Source organism: Crocodylus siamensis, chromosome 6 (assembly GCF_052110815.1).
Source record: "Crocodylus siamensis isolate JL-2025a chromosome 6, ASM5211081v1, whole genome shotgun sequence".
In the NCBI taxonomy this organism is placed as follows: Eukaryota; Metazoa; Chordata; order Crocodylia; family Crocodylidae; genus Crocodylus; species Crocodylus siamensis.
In genome coordinates, this window is record NC_143400.1 from 11,145,473 (window position 1) to 11,160,289 (window position 14,817).

At 49.3% G+C, this 14,817-nt stretch overlaps 1 protein-coding gene across 1 annotated transcript in view; it reads left to right on the top strand.

Annotated features, from left to right (window-relative positions):
* The first annotated feature begins 1,645 nt into the window (after window positions 1–1,645).
* The window catches only part of GATAD2B (GATA zinc finger domain containing 2B), a 56,073-nt gene continuing 42,901 nt past the window's right edge, over window positions 1,646–14,817 (top strand). Inside the window, exon 1 of the mRNA XM_090054854.1 lies at window positions 1,646–1,765. The gene's annotated coding sequence lies outside the window, so the exon portion shown is untranslated. The remainder of the gene's footprint in view (window positions 1,766–14,817) is intronic.

The window sequence follows — 14,817 nt, forward strand, 5'->3', positions numbered from 1 at the left end:
TCTTGAATTCTGGCAGAACAGTTCATGGGCCACATATTCCTGCTCTCTGGAGTGATTTGGTTTATGACCCCAGCGGCTCCTTGGTGCCTGCAGGAAGGCGCCGCCGGTCACAGGCCCAGGCTTGCGGTCAGGCCCAGCTGCACAACCCCATGCGAGTCCACAGAGAATTGGCCCAGAGAGACTTCGGGCTCTTCATTTGCAACAGGAAATTCCCTCTCCCCCTTGTCCTGCTCCAAGTCAGTGAACAAGGAGTGACGTGTGAACAGCAGCTAGAAATAGGGGGTGGGAAGGTGCTTTGTGGATGAGCCTGGTGCTCAGGGCTAGGGTTGTGGCTGTAAGCAGAGGGCAGTAATAAATGCCCAAGTTGCTCTGACGGCCCATGCCCCCTCCTCGCAGGAGCGCAGGGTTGCTTCCGCATCGCAGCCAGGGGCAATTCCCAACCAGCCTGTGTTGAGGGGACACCCAAGCTCTGCCCTGTCTGGTAAGGGGGAGGTGGCACTACGGCACCGCCCCGCCATGCTGCAGTACCCCCTGGGACTCCCCATCATGGGCCCAGATCCTGCAGTGCCACGTGTTGTGCCACATACCGCACAGACAGCTCCTGCCCCACGCCTTGCAGGCAAAGCACGAGGCCAGAGTCCGTGGTCAAGCCAGCACCTGAAAGATGACGTCCTGTGATTGGCACCTAGCCCCGCTACACACTGCTTGCACCCAGCACCACTGGGCCATGATGGGACAGTGCGACCTCCTGCCTAGGGGTTGCAATATTGCACTCAACTAACAGCCAGGTGGTGCTGATTTTGGGGCATCCCATGCCAAGCTGTCAGGGCAGTCAGGTGCTGCCAGCGCGGCGCTGCCCCGTCTGGCCCCAACAAGGCGTCATGTTTGACCGTGGCCGGGTTCTCAGGGCTCTCATGCCATTCACAGCTCTCAGGGCTAGCGGGCGCTTCCCCAACCACGGGCTGGAGCTGCCTTTGCCGCTTGTCTTACAGGGCGACCCAAGGGCTTTGTGGGAGGGCTGTGGGGCAGGTCCATGTGCAGCACTGGCCCTGGGGGCTCTGTGGCTGCCCACAGCTGGTCTCCTGCAGAGGCCGTGCCCTGCCCCTCCCATGTCTGCAGCCAGGAACCAATGTGGGCAGGACCGTGGCTGACCAAGGGGCCCCCACTGCCAAGGGCCCCACAGACTGGTACCCCCCGTGCCATCCTGTGGCCACATGTCAAGCCAGTGCCCTCTGACCCCACCATGCATGGGGGACCAGCCTGGCATGGATGCCCAAGGAGGGGCCAGTACCACCATTGTGATGGGGTGTTACCCTGGGGCAATTAAGGTACGGTGGCCGCCAAGGGCCCAAACTCCCCTATGGCAGCAAAGTTTGCTTCTTGCCCGCCGACACATAATAGGGCCACAGGGTACCCGGATGTCGAGGCTAAGGGACCATTAAAGGCGCCCCGTGGGGCCCTCCGTAGCTCGCCATTGGCCATCTTCCACGCCTATCACCGGGCCATCCCGCCAATAGAAGCCAGAGGGCGGGAAACCGGGGGCGCCCTCCTCTTCGCACGGGCTCCCTCGTCCGTCGCTCCGGTCCGACAGCCAATGGGCGTCGTTCCGCGGGTCGGAGGGGCGGAGCGTGCGCGGCGGGGCCGCTGCCCAATCAGCGGCATTGTTTGTGGTGGTGCCGGCTGCTGCTGCCGCCGCGGCTGGTGTCTGCGGCGCGGCGCCTGCTCCGCCCGGCCCGGGGCGGCCCATTGGGGCCCGGCCCGGCAGGTGAGCGGGGACGGGACCCGTGCGGGGAGGCAGTGGCCGGGCTTACGGGGTGGGGGCGCGTGCCGGGCCCGGCCGGGCCGGGCCGGGCCTACCCGGGGTGATGGGGCGCCCCCCCTCCCGCGTGCCTGGCGGGGCCCTGGGAGCCGGGCTCCGCTTGGCGGAGGATGCAGCGCCGGCCCCCGTGGCGAGGATAGGGGCGTCCTGCCGCCCCCCCGCACCTGAACCCCGTTTCGGGCGATCTGTGCCGTGCTCCGCGGCTCCTCCCCCCGCCCCCCCGGTGTGAGCGGCCCCCTCCCTCCCACAGCTCCGTCTCTTCCTTGCTGTTTGCCGGGAGGCTTTTCCCTGGCGCCCCCCTGCCTGGCCCAGCGGCGTCCCCAGAGCATCTGGTTGTGCCTCCGGGCTCCCTGGGGAAGCCTTGGCACGCGTGCTTGTGCCCGTGCCCCTTCCGGCTCTCCTGGGCCGGTGTCCCTTCCCACCCGAAAACAGGGTGGGCAGGATTCCTGCTGCCGCGTGGGGGCTTGCGGCCGGTGGCCTTTCTCCTCCCTCAGCTTTGCGCCCTGCCCAGCATGTGGGTGGCATGAGCAGGCGCATCCACGCCCTTCCTATCTGGGAGGGAGGCGGTCGCCCAGGAACGCGGGGCAGGGGGTCTCCTGGCACTGGAGCATTTCCCTGCCTGGAGGGGCAGGGAGGAGCCCCTTCTTCCCCCCCAACCCCCCCCTCCCCAGTTTGCTCTGGGCACGTGCCCCTTCGTGGTGCCCAGAGGCTGAGGAAGAGGCCCGGTACCCCACAGCCTCCCATCCTCTGCTCCTTGCCAGAAACGAGGGTCTTGGCTTTGCGTGGTGCAGAGGGTGATGCTCTGGGCAAAGGGTGGATGCAGCAGAAGGCAGGAAAGATCCTGTGGATGCTTTTGTATCGATCTGCCATCTCTGTCCTCCTCCTCTCATCGCCGTCTACTTGCCTAACACCCCCCCCCCCCCGCAACAGCATTTTGTATGTGTCTTGGATGCTGACAGGCTGGAGGAGGAAAGGGAGTGCGGCAGCGTGGGGACCGTGTCCTTGTTGAAGGAGTGGGAGGTTCCGACTTTTGTTGTGCGGCAGGCAGAGAGGACAATGGGGGTTTTTTTAGGGATCGTACGTGGCTGCTTGCAGCAAGTGAAACCTTTTCCTTGGCGCCGTGCAGGGAGCAATTGCTCTTTATCTGTCTAGGTGTGGTGGGAGCATTCCCCTTCTCTTGAATCTCTGCTTTCCCGGGTCCATTCTTCCTCTCCCTTCTGCTCAGGTGAATAGCACGTTGCTTTATTTCAAGCGATGCCACCCACGTGGTACTTGTCCTTTGTGCCTTAGGCCATGATTTCTGGCCAATGATTTGAGCACCGTGTAGCTCGGCACCTCTTGTGTGGTGCTGCTCATGCTAGGGGTCCGTCTTGCAGCTGCCACGTGTTCCCCTCCGTGCACAGGTGTGTGTACTCCTGGCTGTGCACAGGGTGCTCATCCTCAGCCTGCGCCTTGCCTCCAAAGCTCAGAAGGCGTCTGTGGACGGATGACCTGCCTTCTGAGTAGCTTGAGGTCTTCAATACCAAGTGGCACTTTTTCTTCGATGCTCCTTGATCACGTGGCTGCATGAAACCGAACGTAACATGCAGCAGACAGGGAACATCCATCTTTGTAAGGCTGCGGTTTGCCTTCACCTACTGTAGTCTGACTTCCTGTTTGAGATATCTAAATGGCATCTGTGAATTTGGGTAACTGCCTTGGAGCAACTGGGTTTGTGTTAGGTTCGAAGCTGCTTAGAAAAAAAGGTGTTGCTCTTTGTGTCTACTTTTAAACACTGTTGAGAGGGGGTGGGAGAAATCACTGCTTCACTGAATTCATTAAATTTAAGGGACTCTTGAAAGTGTCTCGCCTACCCGTGTGTCTCGCTGAGAAGCAGTTATGGTCCTCGGGGTGAGGTGCCCAGAACACACATGGGGGTTAATGTGGTTGTGGACTCATTCATTTTGGCTTCTTCCACTGTTATTCACACCTCTTTTGCTGTCTCTTTAGGAAAGTTAACCAAAGCTTTAAAAATTTGACCCTGCTCTCTATTTCCCATTCCATTTTTGGTTGTGCTCCCAGTTGCTTCCTGGTCAGAGACGGATGTATACAGATGATAGGCTTAGGTTAGTGCCTCTATAAGCCTCTGGACATATAGCTGCTTTGTGTGGAATGCCAGGCTTTGTCTCACCAGCAGCCCCTCTGGTCCCAGGCTAGGATGAATCTTGTTTTGCAGCGTCCTGACTGAAGTTTAACTAGTCTTGGAGCAGCTTAAGCTCCAAGACTTGCTGCTATTGGAAAAAGAGCAAAGTTGGAATTGTAGCCACTCTCCAACATATCTTATTTGAATCTCATGTTTTCTGCAGCCCAGTGTGCTGTGTTGCGGAGGATGACTTCTTTTTTATATTTAAAAAAGGCGTCTGGTTCATAAAGTACTGTTCTACTTTGGGAGTTGCCAGGTGCCATCTAAAGCTGTCTTGTATAACAAGGATTGAACTTGAAGCTCTGCGTCATGTTCATATTGAGGCACAGCAGCAAAGCGTTTCTTGTTGCAGTAAAAAAAAAAAAACAAAAAAAACAAAAAAACCAGATTGGCTATAAATCTAATCCCAGTGTAAGGCTATCCACCTCTTGCTCGCAAAAATTCAACCTATCAGACAATGCCACATGCAGTTGCAGTTTTATAGCATTGGATAAACCCACTGAAAGATGCATAAAAAAATATACTTCCTTTGCACAGAGCTGTAGTACATTTGTTGGTGTGGTAACCTTGCTGCTGCTGCTGCTGTCCGTATATGTGAAGTGTGAGTGTGGTTCGGGGCTCCATTGCTTCCTTCCAGAACTGTAACTCTCGGAAGACTTCCAGCAACTCCCCCCCTCACAGAAGGTGCAGATTTCTGGTTACTTCAGGAACAGCCTAAGGACTTGTTATCACTGTTCTGTAGGCTTGCTCCTCTCCATCAGGTTTTCATCTCAAGGGGTCTGCGCTGCATGTAAACTGCGTACCCGTTGCCCAGGATAGCCCTTTGAAATGTGCAGGGTGAGGAGCTGCCAGTCCAGAGCTGTTCTTAGTTTGTCTTCCTGGTGCGGTGCCCCAAGCAGGGTACTTGGAGAAGATGCTTCTGCCACGTTTCCCACGTTTGTTGCATCCGTTGCTCTCTCTGAAACTTAAAGTCATTGCTCTTAATTGGTTTTAAATGTCACGGTGGTAATTGGGATAATTTGGCTTGCTTATTTATTTAATTCTTGAACTTCAGCAATTCTGTCCTTGTCACAAGGTATCGAACCTTCTTTTGTTTTGCATTTGCAAAGCTAAGTACAGTGGTAAGAGAACCTGATTGGGAACTTCTGTAAGGATAGTGTTGCCAGGTGGTTATCACTGTGTATCTGTGCTAGCCACTTCATCAAGAATCATAGACCAGGAGGATGGGAAGGGACCTCAGGAGGTCACATTTAGTCCAACCCCCTGTTTCAAGCAGGACCATCCCGAACTATATCATCCCTGCCAAGGCTTTGTCGACCTGGGTCCTAAATGCCTCCAGGGTTGGAGACGTCACCACCTCTCTGGGCAACCTGTCCCAGTGCTTCACCACCCTCTTAGCGAGAGAGTTTTTCCTAATATGCAACCTAAACCTCCTTTGCTGCAATTGGAGCCCACTGCTCCTTGTTCTGTCATCTGCCACGACTGAGAACAGGCCAGTTCCATCCTCTTTTGAACCCCCACTTCAGGGAGTTGAAGGCTGCTATTAAATCTTCCTCCTCCCCCCCCCACCCCAGTCTTTTCTTCTCCAGACTAAATCAGCGCAGTTCCCTCAGCATCTCTTCATATGTCATGTCCCCCAGCCCCTGAACCATTTTTGTCACCCTCCACTAGACTCCCTCCAACTTGTCCACCTCCATTCTGTAGTGGGGAGCCCACAACTGGACACAGGACTCCAGATGCAGCCTCCCCAGTGCTGAATAGAGGGGATGAATCGCTTTCCTTGATCTGCTGGCAATGCTCCTACCAATGCCTCACTTTTCTAGTGGTATGGTAGCTCTATCAGTGGGGACTGCTTCTAGGTCACAGGCATTTTTAGCCACCTTGTCAGCTTTGGTTGTTGAGAGGAAGGTTATGGGCAAGTAGTGAACATCCATGGAGTTGTGTCATTTATGAATGGAAGGATGTGTGTGTGAAAAAAGCCCTAGATGTTATGGAAGAGCTGGCAAACTTTTGGTGGCACATACCCATTGTAATATGTGGAGCTGTGATGCTCATCTAAGTAAGGTTTAAGGAAAATAAAGGTTTTTCCCTTCAGGAGCTGTTTCATTTGACAGTGAAATGTTGTAAGATGGGATCTCCAAGAGCTCTTGGACCTTAAGGCCTGTAAAAAGGTGAGTCTTGTTTCTGCAGCATGCCAGGGTGGTGGTGGGATTGGCTGGCCTGGATTACTAGTTTTCTCTGTTCACCTCCACTTGCACAGCATGTTAGGTGCAAGCTGGGTGGACTACCATCTTTTTACTGACAACACTATTCCCGGAGCAGCGATGTGTCTCCAGGAAAGCTGTTTGTACTGCTGCTGGCCCGGGCCCCTCTCTTCATGCTCTCCGGAGTGGTTGGTGTAATCGAGCTCCTGCCCCACCTTCTTGCTTTTGACACAGTGGAAGCGGGAGAGTAAGGTTTCAGCTTTGTCAGTGGGCCTCGGCCAGGAGCAACAAAACCTTCATTTCCGGAGAGATGCTGGTGGCCCATGGAGACAGCAAACCTTCCAGCCGCCATTCCATCTCCAGCACTGGAGGGGAAAACCTGCGGGGAGGGGGAACGGTTCTTTTTAAAGCTGTGTCGATTTAGTGAGTGCAATGTTTAGCTGACCTGAAACAGAGCTGTGTACCTGGTGGTGGTTCTGGCACTTTCTGGCTATTTTAAAAATAACCCAGGGTAATACTAACTCTCTTTCTCCTGCATTCCAAACTCAATAGCACATACCCATAAGGTGTCACTTATGTGGTGGACACATGAGCTGGAAAGTGTGCTTTTGTACTCATTCCCAGCCTGCTCTGAAATGGGGACTTCAAGCACAGCTCTAGAAGCGCAGCAAATTTGACTATGACTCTGCTAATGGGGCAGAGGTTTCCGATGCATCCCCTTGGTGTGTATGCCTAGACCCCAGTTATGCATATGATTCCCCGTGCAAAGAGTCTAGCTGAAGCCATTGGGGCTGCTCGGGGGAAGTTGAGTTATGCCTGTTTGAAAACGTAGGATTTAGCATCCTTGGTGTGATTGGGATGTTTGTGAGGTCGGGCAGGGGAGGGAGAGCTGTTTACAATTCTTGTTGTGGTCAAGGTGATTGCAACTTCAGAGAGAGTCTTAGCCACAGTCCTGGCGTTTACCCTGTTTTCATACTAAATAATTTTGTAAGAGGGCTCTCAGCCTAGACCACCTTTCATCAAGATGTCTAAAGAGAAAAGCATGTCTTAAATCTTGGGGGGAGTGGGGAGTGTTTAATGTCTGACTCATTAAAACAAAAGAATATTAATTTCAGGTTCCCCACTGACCCTGGACTTCTCCTGTCAATATTTTATGGTTTCTTTGGCTAAATTTTTGTTACTTTCTTTCTTCCTAAATTTCCACATAAACAGTGGAAACTGGCTGTATGGAAAGTGAGTCAAAGGCACAACGCAGATAGCATGGTGTATGTGTGTGTATTGCTCTAATCTGTTTTAACCGTCCTGGGTGCTAATTTAATGATGCAAAATCATATTTTCAGACAGAAATTTGACTCGTGGATTGATGGTATCCCTTTAAAACGGTTTTCCATATTATGACTAATGTGTTCTCCGCTTGCTTCTTGCTATCTTGCTTGTTCCAAAAACAGTGTTAGTGCTTATTCATGAAAGTGCTTTAAAGTTTGCAGAGTGCTTCATAGATGACACAGTCTCTGCTCCAGCAAGCTTGTAGCATCAATGGGAAAGGAGCATATAAAAGATGTTGGGTAATAGGATACAACAGAAGGGTTTGTTTTACTATTGCAGCTCATTCTCCTCTCTCCTGATTTTTTTAAGATGGTTGATGGTTTGGAGGAACTAGAGATTATAGACCTCTTGGAAAGAAAGGTATGTTTAAGGAGGAACAGGAGAACAGGGAGTTGACCAACTTAATTTGGGTCACAGGGGATGGGTTGTTATGCAGATAACTAAGGCAATGCAGTACAATACAAACTGGCTGCTCAGGATAGCAGCATTCAAGGTATTGCTGAAATCCTTCTGAATCTGAGTAAACATTGGCATTTGGTATTCATGGGCCATATAAGTGTGAGGGTATTAGAGCAGCTTCCAAAGCTTCTGTCTAAAATTAGAATGAAGAACAGTTTTGAAATGCAGAGAAATCTATAAAGATTCTCTGGCCCCCCCCCGCCATGCCAGCCTTAGCCAAGTGAGAGTCAATATGACCATTTTCTTTCAGTCCTGAAGCTAAGTCTAGGAATTCTGCACAGCCACATCCATTTTGATTTATGTTTAATGGAGACATTTCATTTTCACCATGGTGGTGGCTGTTTCCAGTGACAGGGTGTTCCTGACAGTCTCCCCAATGACTTGGTGGTTTAATAGTTGCTTGGGATGTTGGCTACTCCCCCCCCCCCCCAATTTTTTTGGAACATGGTTATTTTCTTGGGCATAAATTGTGTATTCCATGATATTGAGGACATGGTCCCAGTGCTAGTCTGGAGATGATCCTCATTTGCACAGCCCACCAACAATGTCCATGGGACCTGCCTAATTCCTGAAGGTTGAAGCACCCTACTGCATGATTGAGAGTTGCAAGGGGTGGGGATGGGGGGATACATTAAAAGAACATTAATGTTGCATCAGAAAACGAAAGCCACAGGAATTCTCAGTTAGGGATGAAATGAACTGTGTCTCCACCAGTACCTCACATGACAGGGAGCATTAAGAAAGGAGGGGAAGGTGCCCTGTTGTGCAGAGGCATTGGAGGAGATGTGGTAGAATTCACCCCTGACCGTACATTTCCTTTCTTTTATTGGTTTTCATCCCAGCAGTTGGCGTTCTCCAAATCATTCCTTTTCTGTGTACATTTTTCATGTTTCTTTGCGTAAAAAAAGTCTTGCTGTTCAATACCCAAATTTATTGCGCTTTAGGTGGTGTTAGATACAGCAGTTGTCTGCTCTCTCTGAGCGTGTTCTTTGTCAAAGAGCGATACCTTGCTAACTGCCCTGGTCAAGATGTTGAACTCTTTGAACTTGTCTTCTTCTGGCCATGCGTCAGTTCTGAACCTCTTAAGATTTCATTCGAAGCCTGGCATTTGGGGGTGGCATCCTCTAGCAGGGTTGACTCTCTCTTAAACAACTCTCGAGAGTTTCTGTACTGAACTGCAAGAAATGCGTAGTGCCCAGGAGCAAACCTGCGCTTTCTGATGCGAGCACCTTTCAATTAGGGGGAGGGGGTGCTTTCAGCAGAGCCATGAGACTTCAGCCCAGGGGTGAGCAGTCATCAAGCCAGTGTATTACTGGTCCTCTATACACCTTCTGTCCAAGTGGTTCTGGTTCACCTGTGGCCATGGTGGTGTAGCACCACCCCTCGCTCTACTTAGGCATTACTAGAGGATTGGTGGGCTCTGTTTCTTTTTGTTAAATGTACCCAACCAAAGCCCTATCTGCCATTTCTTGCCCATGAGCACCACTTGCTCTGTAATGTCCTATAAGAAAGATTTCATAATTAAACTAAAACCTTAATTTTTTTCCCAATACATGCAGGCACAGTGCTTAATTTGTGAAAGTTTTTTTTTGTTCTGCTATCAGGATATCCCTGAGCCCTGTGCTAGAAAGAAGCATGTGGGTTTGAGTAGCAAAGTCCCCTTAAAAATCTGAAAATGTCTTTCTGTGGTTTCTTAAAAGGAGCAGCCAAAGTGACAAGATGTTTACAAAAGTACGGTTCTTTTTCCAGTTTTATGGTGGGCAGTATTCTCTTGCTTAGCTGGGTCTTAGACATGACAGCAGAGGAGAGTGAGACCCAAAAAGCAGAAAAGTGATTGTGAAAATGTTCAGAATTGGCAGGAGGACTTTAGGGTACATGTAACTTTTTTTTTTTTCTTCAATGTTATAGCTGGGCTTTTCTCCTCTGTTTGTCCCCACTCCCCTGGCCCAGAAAGCAGAACAATGTTCCCGGGTCCGGAAGTCTGCTTTCCAGTGGGTATACTAGTTCATGAAGACAAGTGTAGCCACATCTAAAATCTCAGCTAGCCCAAGTTTAGTGTGGTCCTGAAGCTATAGGAGTCCTGTGCCTGGGTGTTTGTTTTTTTTTTTAAGGTAGGCAGAAGATTGGTGCATCTACCCTCTTTCCCCAGAGAAAAGTCATCAAAAGCAGGTAAATGGGTTTCCAGAGTGGGGGAATCCAGTCCCTTCCTTGCAGTATTAAGGGAATCAGCCTGATTTGGGCTGTCTTGTGACCCCCGTCTTTCTACCATCCATCCCAAATACCTGTTGTCGCTTCCTTCCACCAGGAAACTGCCTGAACAGAGTTTCCTGTCCCAGTTACGTGGCTGTTGCTTTTGTCTGGTTCAAAGCACCTCTTGTCTAAGCCCTAAGCATCACTCTCTCCTTCCCCCAAAACCTGCACGTATATGGGGACAGTTGCACCTAGTCTTTATTCTTCAATTCCACATGTGAGTTTTTCTCATGTAGATACTTGCGGTTGTGATACTGAATCCTCCGTTCAAGAACTGTGGAAGACATTAAGTGAGATGGATAACTTGAATTTCTCCAAGAGACACGATTTTTACTGCTGACGAGCTCTTGGTTTACCAGTTTCCTCATCTTTTTTTCTTCTTCCACTGACTGCCTAACACTGTTTGTATGAGAAGGAAGATAATTCACTTTAATGAATTATAAAACTTGTTTCACTGCAGTGAGTCTTCATTCTTTTTTCCCCTTCTTTCTGCAGCAGAATCACTGTGTTTGAGGAAAATACAGTTAAGTTAGTTTTCTTGTTCTTTTCAGAGGCTGAGACTGGTGGTAAGATCAGAACACCTGGGTTCCGCTAAATTTTAAGTTCTCTCTTCTTTAAGTGGTGTCCAGTTGTGTTTGCAGAGAGGCCTGGTGTGACTGTGGGGTGTAGCTGGAATCCCATGCAGGTGAAGATGACTGCTCCTGCATTGGAAAGAAATTACATCTCTTTGCCAAACATACGTGTGATGGTTCTGGTTTAATGTGAGGTAAAGCAACGTGAGAGTCTCACATTTGCAACAAGCTAGAGATCGTAATCTTCAGACTTTGTTTTTAAGAGGAGATCTTGAGTGAAAGGAAATCAATCAGACAGATGCTGACTTTCAGGGAGTTTTAAAATGGTTGCTTAGTAATAGTCCCTTGCTGTTGAATAAGTCCAAATCTAATGCATTTTTCCCCCTCTATGAATCATTCCTTAACTTGCTTATTATTAAAGTCCCTGATTCTAATTTAATCTTGGAGGCTTGACAATTTTAAATACCTACTAGTGCAGTGTGATTCTGAATTGGCATTTCAATAGCTTATTGTTTCGGTCTTCACAACAATTTTCTACAAACTATCAGCAGTATGGAAGAATGCAGCGCTTAAGTATGCACCAGCATGGTTGCTGGAGTGTCTCTGCTTTGAATTCGGGGGCATAATTTCTAGTATTTTTCATAGTTCAGTGTAATGCTGTATACCCAGAGTCCTGTAGTACATTCAGCAGCTGCACATAAGCACCTCACATCACAGTGCCTTGATCTCGAGGTAGGGGGTGGACACCAGGATACATTTTGGGATATTTTAACAACATGTCAGAATCTGAGTTTCTACACGCTTTGCCTAAAGGCAGAATCTTAAACTGGTTCATGTCGGGTTTAGCTATAAATGCACACTTCGGGGAGGGTTGGTCTCTCTTTAATCTGGCTTTCCATTGAGGGGGAACTGAAACAATGGGAGGTCGAGACCTTTGCTCCAGTTGCTGAGGATCTGTTCTGCAATTTGTCGAGCACTGCAGGGCAACTCCCGATGTCTCGTGGCAGACTGTGGCTTCCCTGATGACGGGTTGGACAAACTCCCATCACGTCACTTCACAACAGCGGCTCCATGTCTTCTGTCAGCTTCCTTTCTCAGTGCCTGCTTTTTCTCATGCTTGACTGATCATACCCCTTGCATTACCCCAGAGTGGTCTGCTGCCCTGCAGGCTGGGTGTGCTGTGGTAGAAGTCAAGTGTGATGCCAGGTTCCTAGAGTCTGGCCCACAGTCACTCATTCTGCACTTCAACTCTGACCGTGTTGGTTCCTGGATCCAGTTGTTTTCTGAAACTATTGGTCACCATGACCTCTGGAGACCAGAAATAGCATCTCGATCTACTCATTTATGTCTTGGGTAATACTAGCATAAAAGTTTTCCCCAGCAAGCAAGTTCTGTTAAGTCTGGCCACTAGAGTCCAGTACGTTATTTTTAATCTGATTTATCTACAGTGTCTTGGATACTGAAAACACCTGGCATGGTAGTGGGGAGCTACTTTTAGCATTCTTGTAATTTCTGAAGGAGGTGAACAAGTCCACCCATGTGTTTTAGCCTTACCTGCATTTTATATACAGCCTTACCTGCATTACTTCCAGGGGGCTAACCCCAGATGTATACAGACCTTCATATTTTTGGGCCCGGTTAGATTCCAGTTAGTTTGTCTTTAGACAATCCCAGTTCTTAGAGATGGACATGCCCTCTGACTGTGCTGAGCTGTCGTTACTGCTTCCTGTTTAGGTTGTTTCCATTCTTCTTCATCTTCCTGAGGGTAGCAGGCTGTAGACTGAGAATACGTTTGTACGTGATGATGAATAGGAGCTTGGCTTTCCAGTTCAGAAATGTTTCTCACACCTTCTGCAGCGCAACTGCATTCGCGATCTTTCAAAAGACTCTCCAAGGGATTTGCTGTTGGTTCTAAATGGCATCATTAGGAACAGTTACTTGCAAACCAATTAATATAAAAAAAGAAAAGGCGGGGGGAAAAAAGTCCCAACAATGTTTTCTGCAAAACTTGAAACTAGATGAGGGAGAACTTCCAGCTTTTTCTTCTGGAAAAGCAGTGTCGCACTGTTGAAACCATAGGTGAGGAATGCACAACAGGGGAACAGGTAGGTGAACCCTCATGAAATGCACCCAGTACTCCTCTAGATTGCTTTACTGCAGATGATGGTGCTGTTGTGGAGAATGAGTTGGCTGTAGCATGGCGGCAAATGTCCTCCATGAGCTCAGTCCTAATGCACAGCTGCACTTTGACATAAGAACATTTCATTGGTTTAAAAAAATGAGGTTCTCAAATCCATGGATGTGTATTTGTTAGCTCTGCTCCAGCCAGCACTTGATCGCATTGAGTGTTTGGAGTCAAACCTGGGGCTGAGCCCTTAGAATTCGTAGCCGTCGAGCTTCAGAGTACCCATGTAGCTGTGTTTTGGTGATGTTGAAGATCAGGTTTTAGGGCATCGCTCTTGGGAATTGCTCTGTTAGCAAGTATAAGAAAAGCAGCGACGCTCACCAGAAACTGGAGCTGGGGGTTCTGGTGCTGGGTGCTTCGTTTTGCTTGTTAAATACCACGAAACCTGAGGTTCTTCCTCTTGCGCATTGTGTGCGCAAAGTAAAGGAGTGGGGGAGAGATGCAAAAAAAGTCATCCAGGACTTAATGTCAATTAAATTCTTTATTACACCCCTTCTTTTACTTATGACCCCTGCCACCCCCAGTGCTCCTTCCTGCCCATGGCAGGGGATCGGACTAAATGATCTGTCTAGGTCCCGTCCGACTCGTTGATTTTATGATTCTGTGATGCTTGTAAGTCTCATATAAAGCACTTGAGGCCACTTCTTGCAGGGAGTGTCCATTCAGTGCTGCTTCTCAGCCATAGTTCCTCAAACACACTTGTGTTTCTCTAACCTTCCTGCCACTTCTGTCCCACTGTTAGCAATGGGAAACCTCAACCAAGAGGAAGGTTCAGTGCTGGATTGTGTGCCTTCCGATTCACCTGTAGTTTGCGTTGCGTTCCCAAGGCCAAGCAAACTCTGCCACCCATTTGGGGACGGGCTGTGGTGTCCAGGCTATGTCCTGTCACTGCTTACACATGCGCTGAGTCTTTCCTCCTTAGAGTGATGATCAGTCACAAATTACAGTTTGTGTGAAATGTTAATTCAGATTTATTTATTCAGAGATCTCTCTCGAAGTCATTACACTTGCCATTATTTCCTACCTTTCTGGTCAGCTGCCTGCTTCTTTCCTCAGATAACTAATAAGAAAGGTAACATGAAGGCCATCAGACTATAGACCCCTGTCTTTTGTGAGGGTTTTTTTTAATATTGGCACCTTTTTTAAAAAAGCAGGAGTGAGGAGCATGCAAACACTTGCGGACTTTTTAATCACCCAGCAGAGCAGGATTCGGGCGAGATTTCTCAGCCATGGATCACCTGCAGGTAATGAATTGAGTTTTGGAAAGAGTGGTGCATAAAAGCAGCCATTGTTGGCTATGAAAAGGCTTTTGACTAAGTAGAAATCGAAGCAGCCAGAGGATGGGCCTGTGGGAAAGGATCCTAAAATTCATTGAAGTGAATTGTCCAGTGACATCCTGGCAATACCTTTCCCCAGGCTATGGGGAGTCTTTAGGAGCCTTGAAAGAAATCAAGAGGAGGCATTGGCGTAGATGCAGCATGCGTGAGCCCTTTCAGTTTGCAGGACACATTTTCACCTTTGAGTTGCTGCAAGAGCCCAAAGTGGGAATGAAAGAGCTGGAGTGTAGAAAAAACAAAACTAGGGTCCAAAACCGTGGTTGAGCAGGCTGAGGTGGCAGATGCTGTTAAAAGAGCTGCTCTCTGGGCCAAATGAAATGAAACGTGCTACTGCAGAGGAGGAAATAAGGTAAAGTCCAAACTGGCCAGGAAGGTGGGAGGAAGAGGGGTGTTTGGAAGATGATACATGCCCTGGAAACACCTTCTGTCTATCAGCTCGCTGCTTTTCACCATGTGGTGAAGAATCTGCAAGCTGGATGTTCA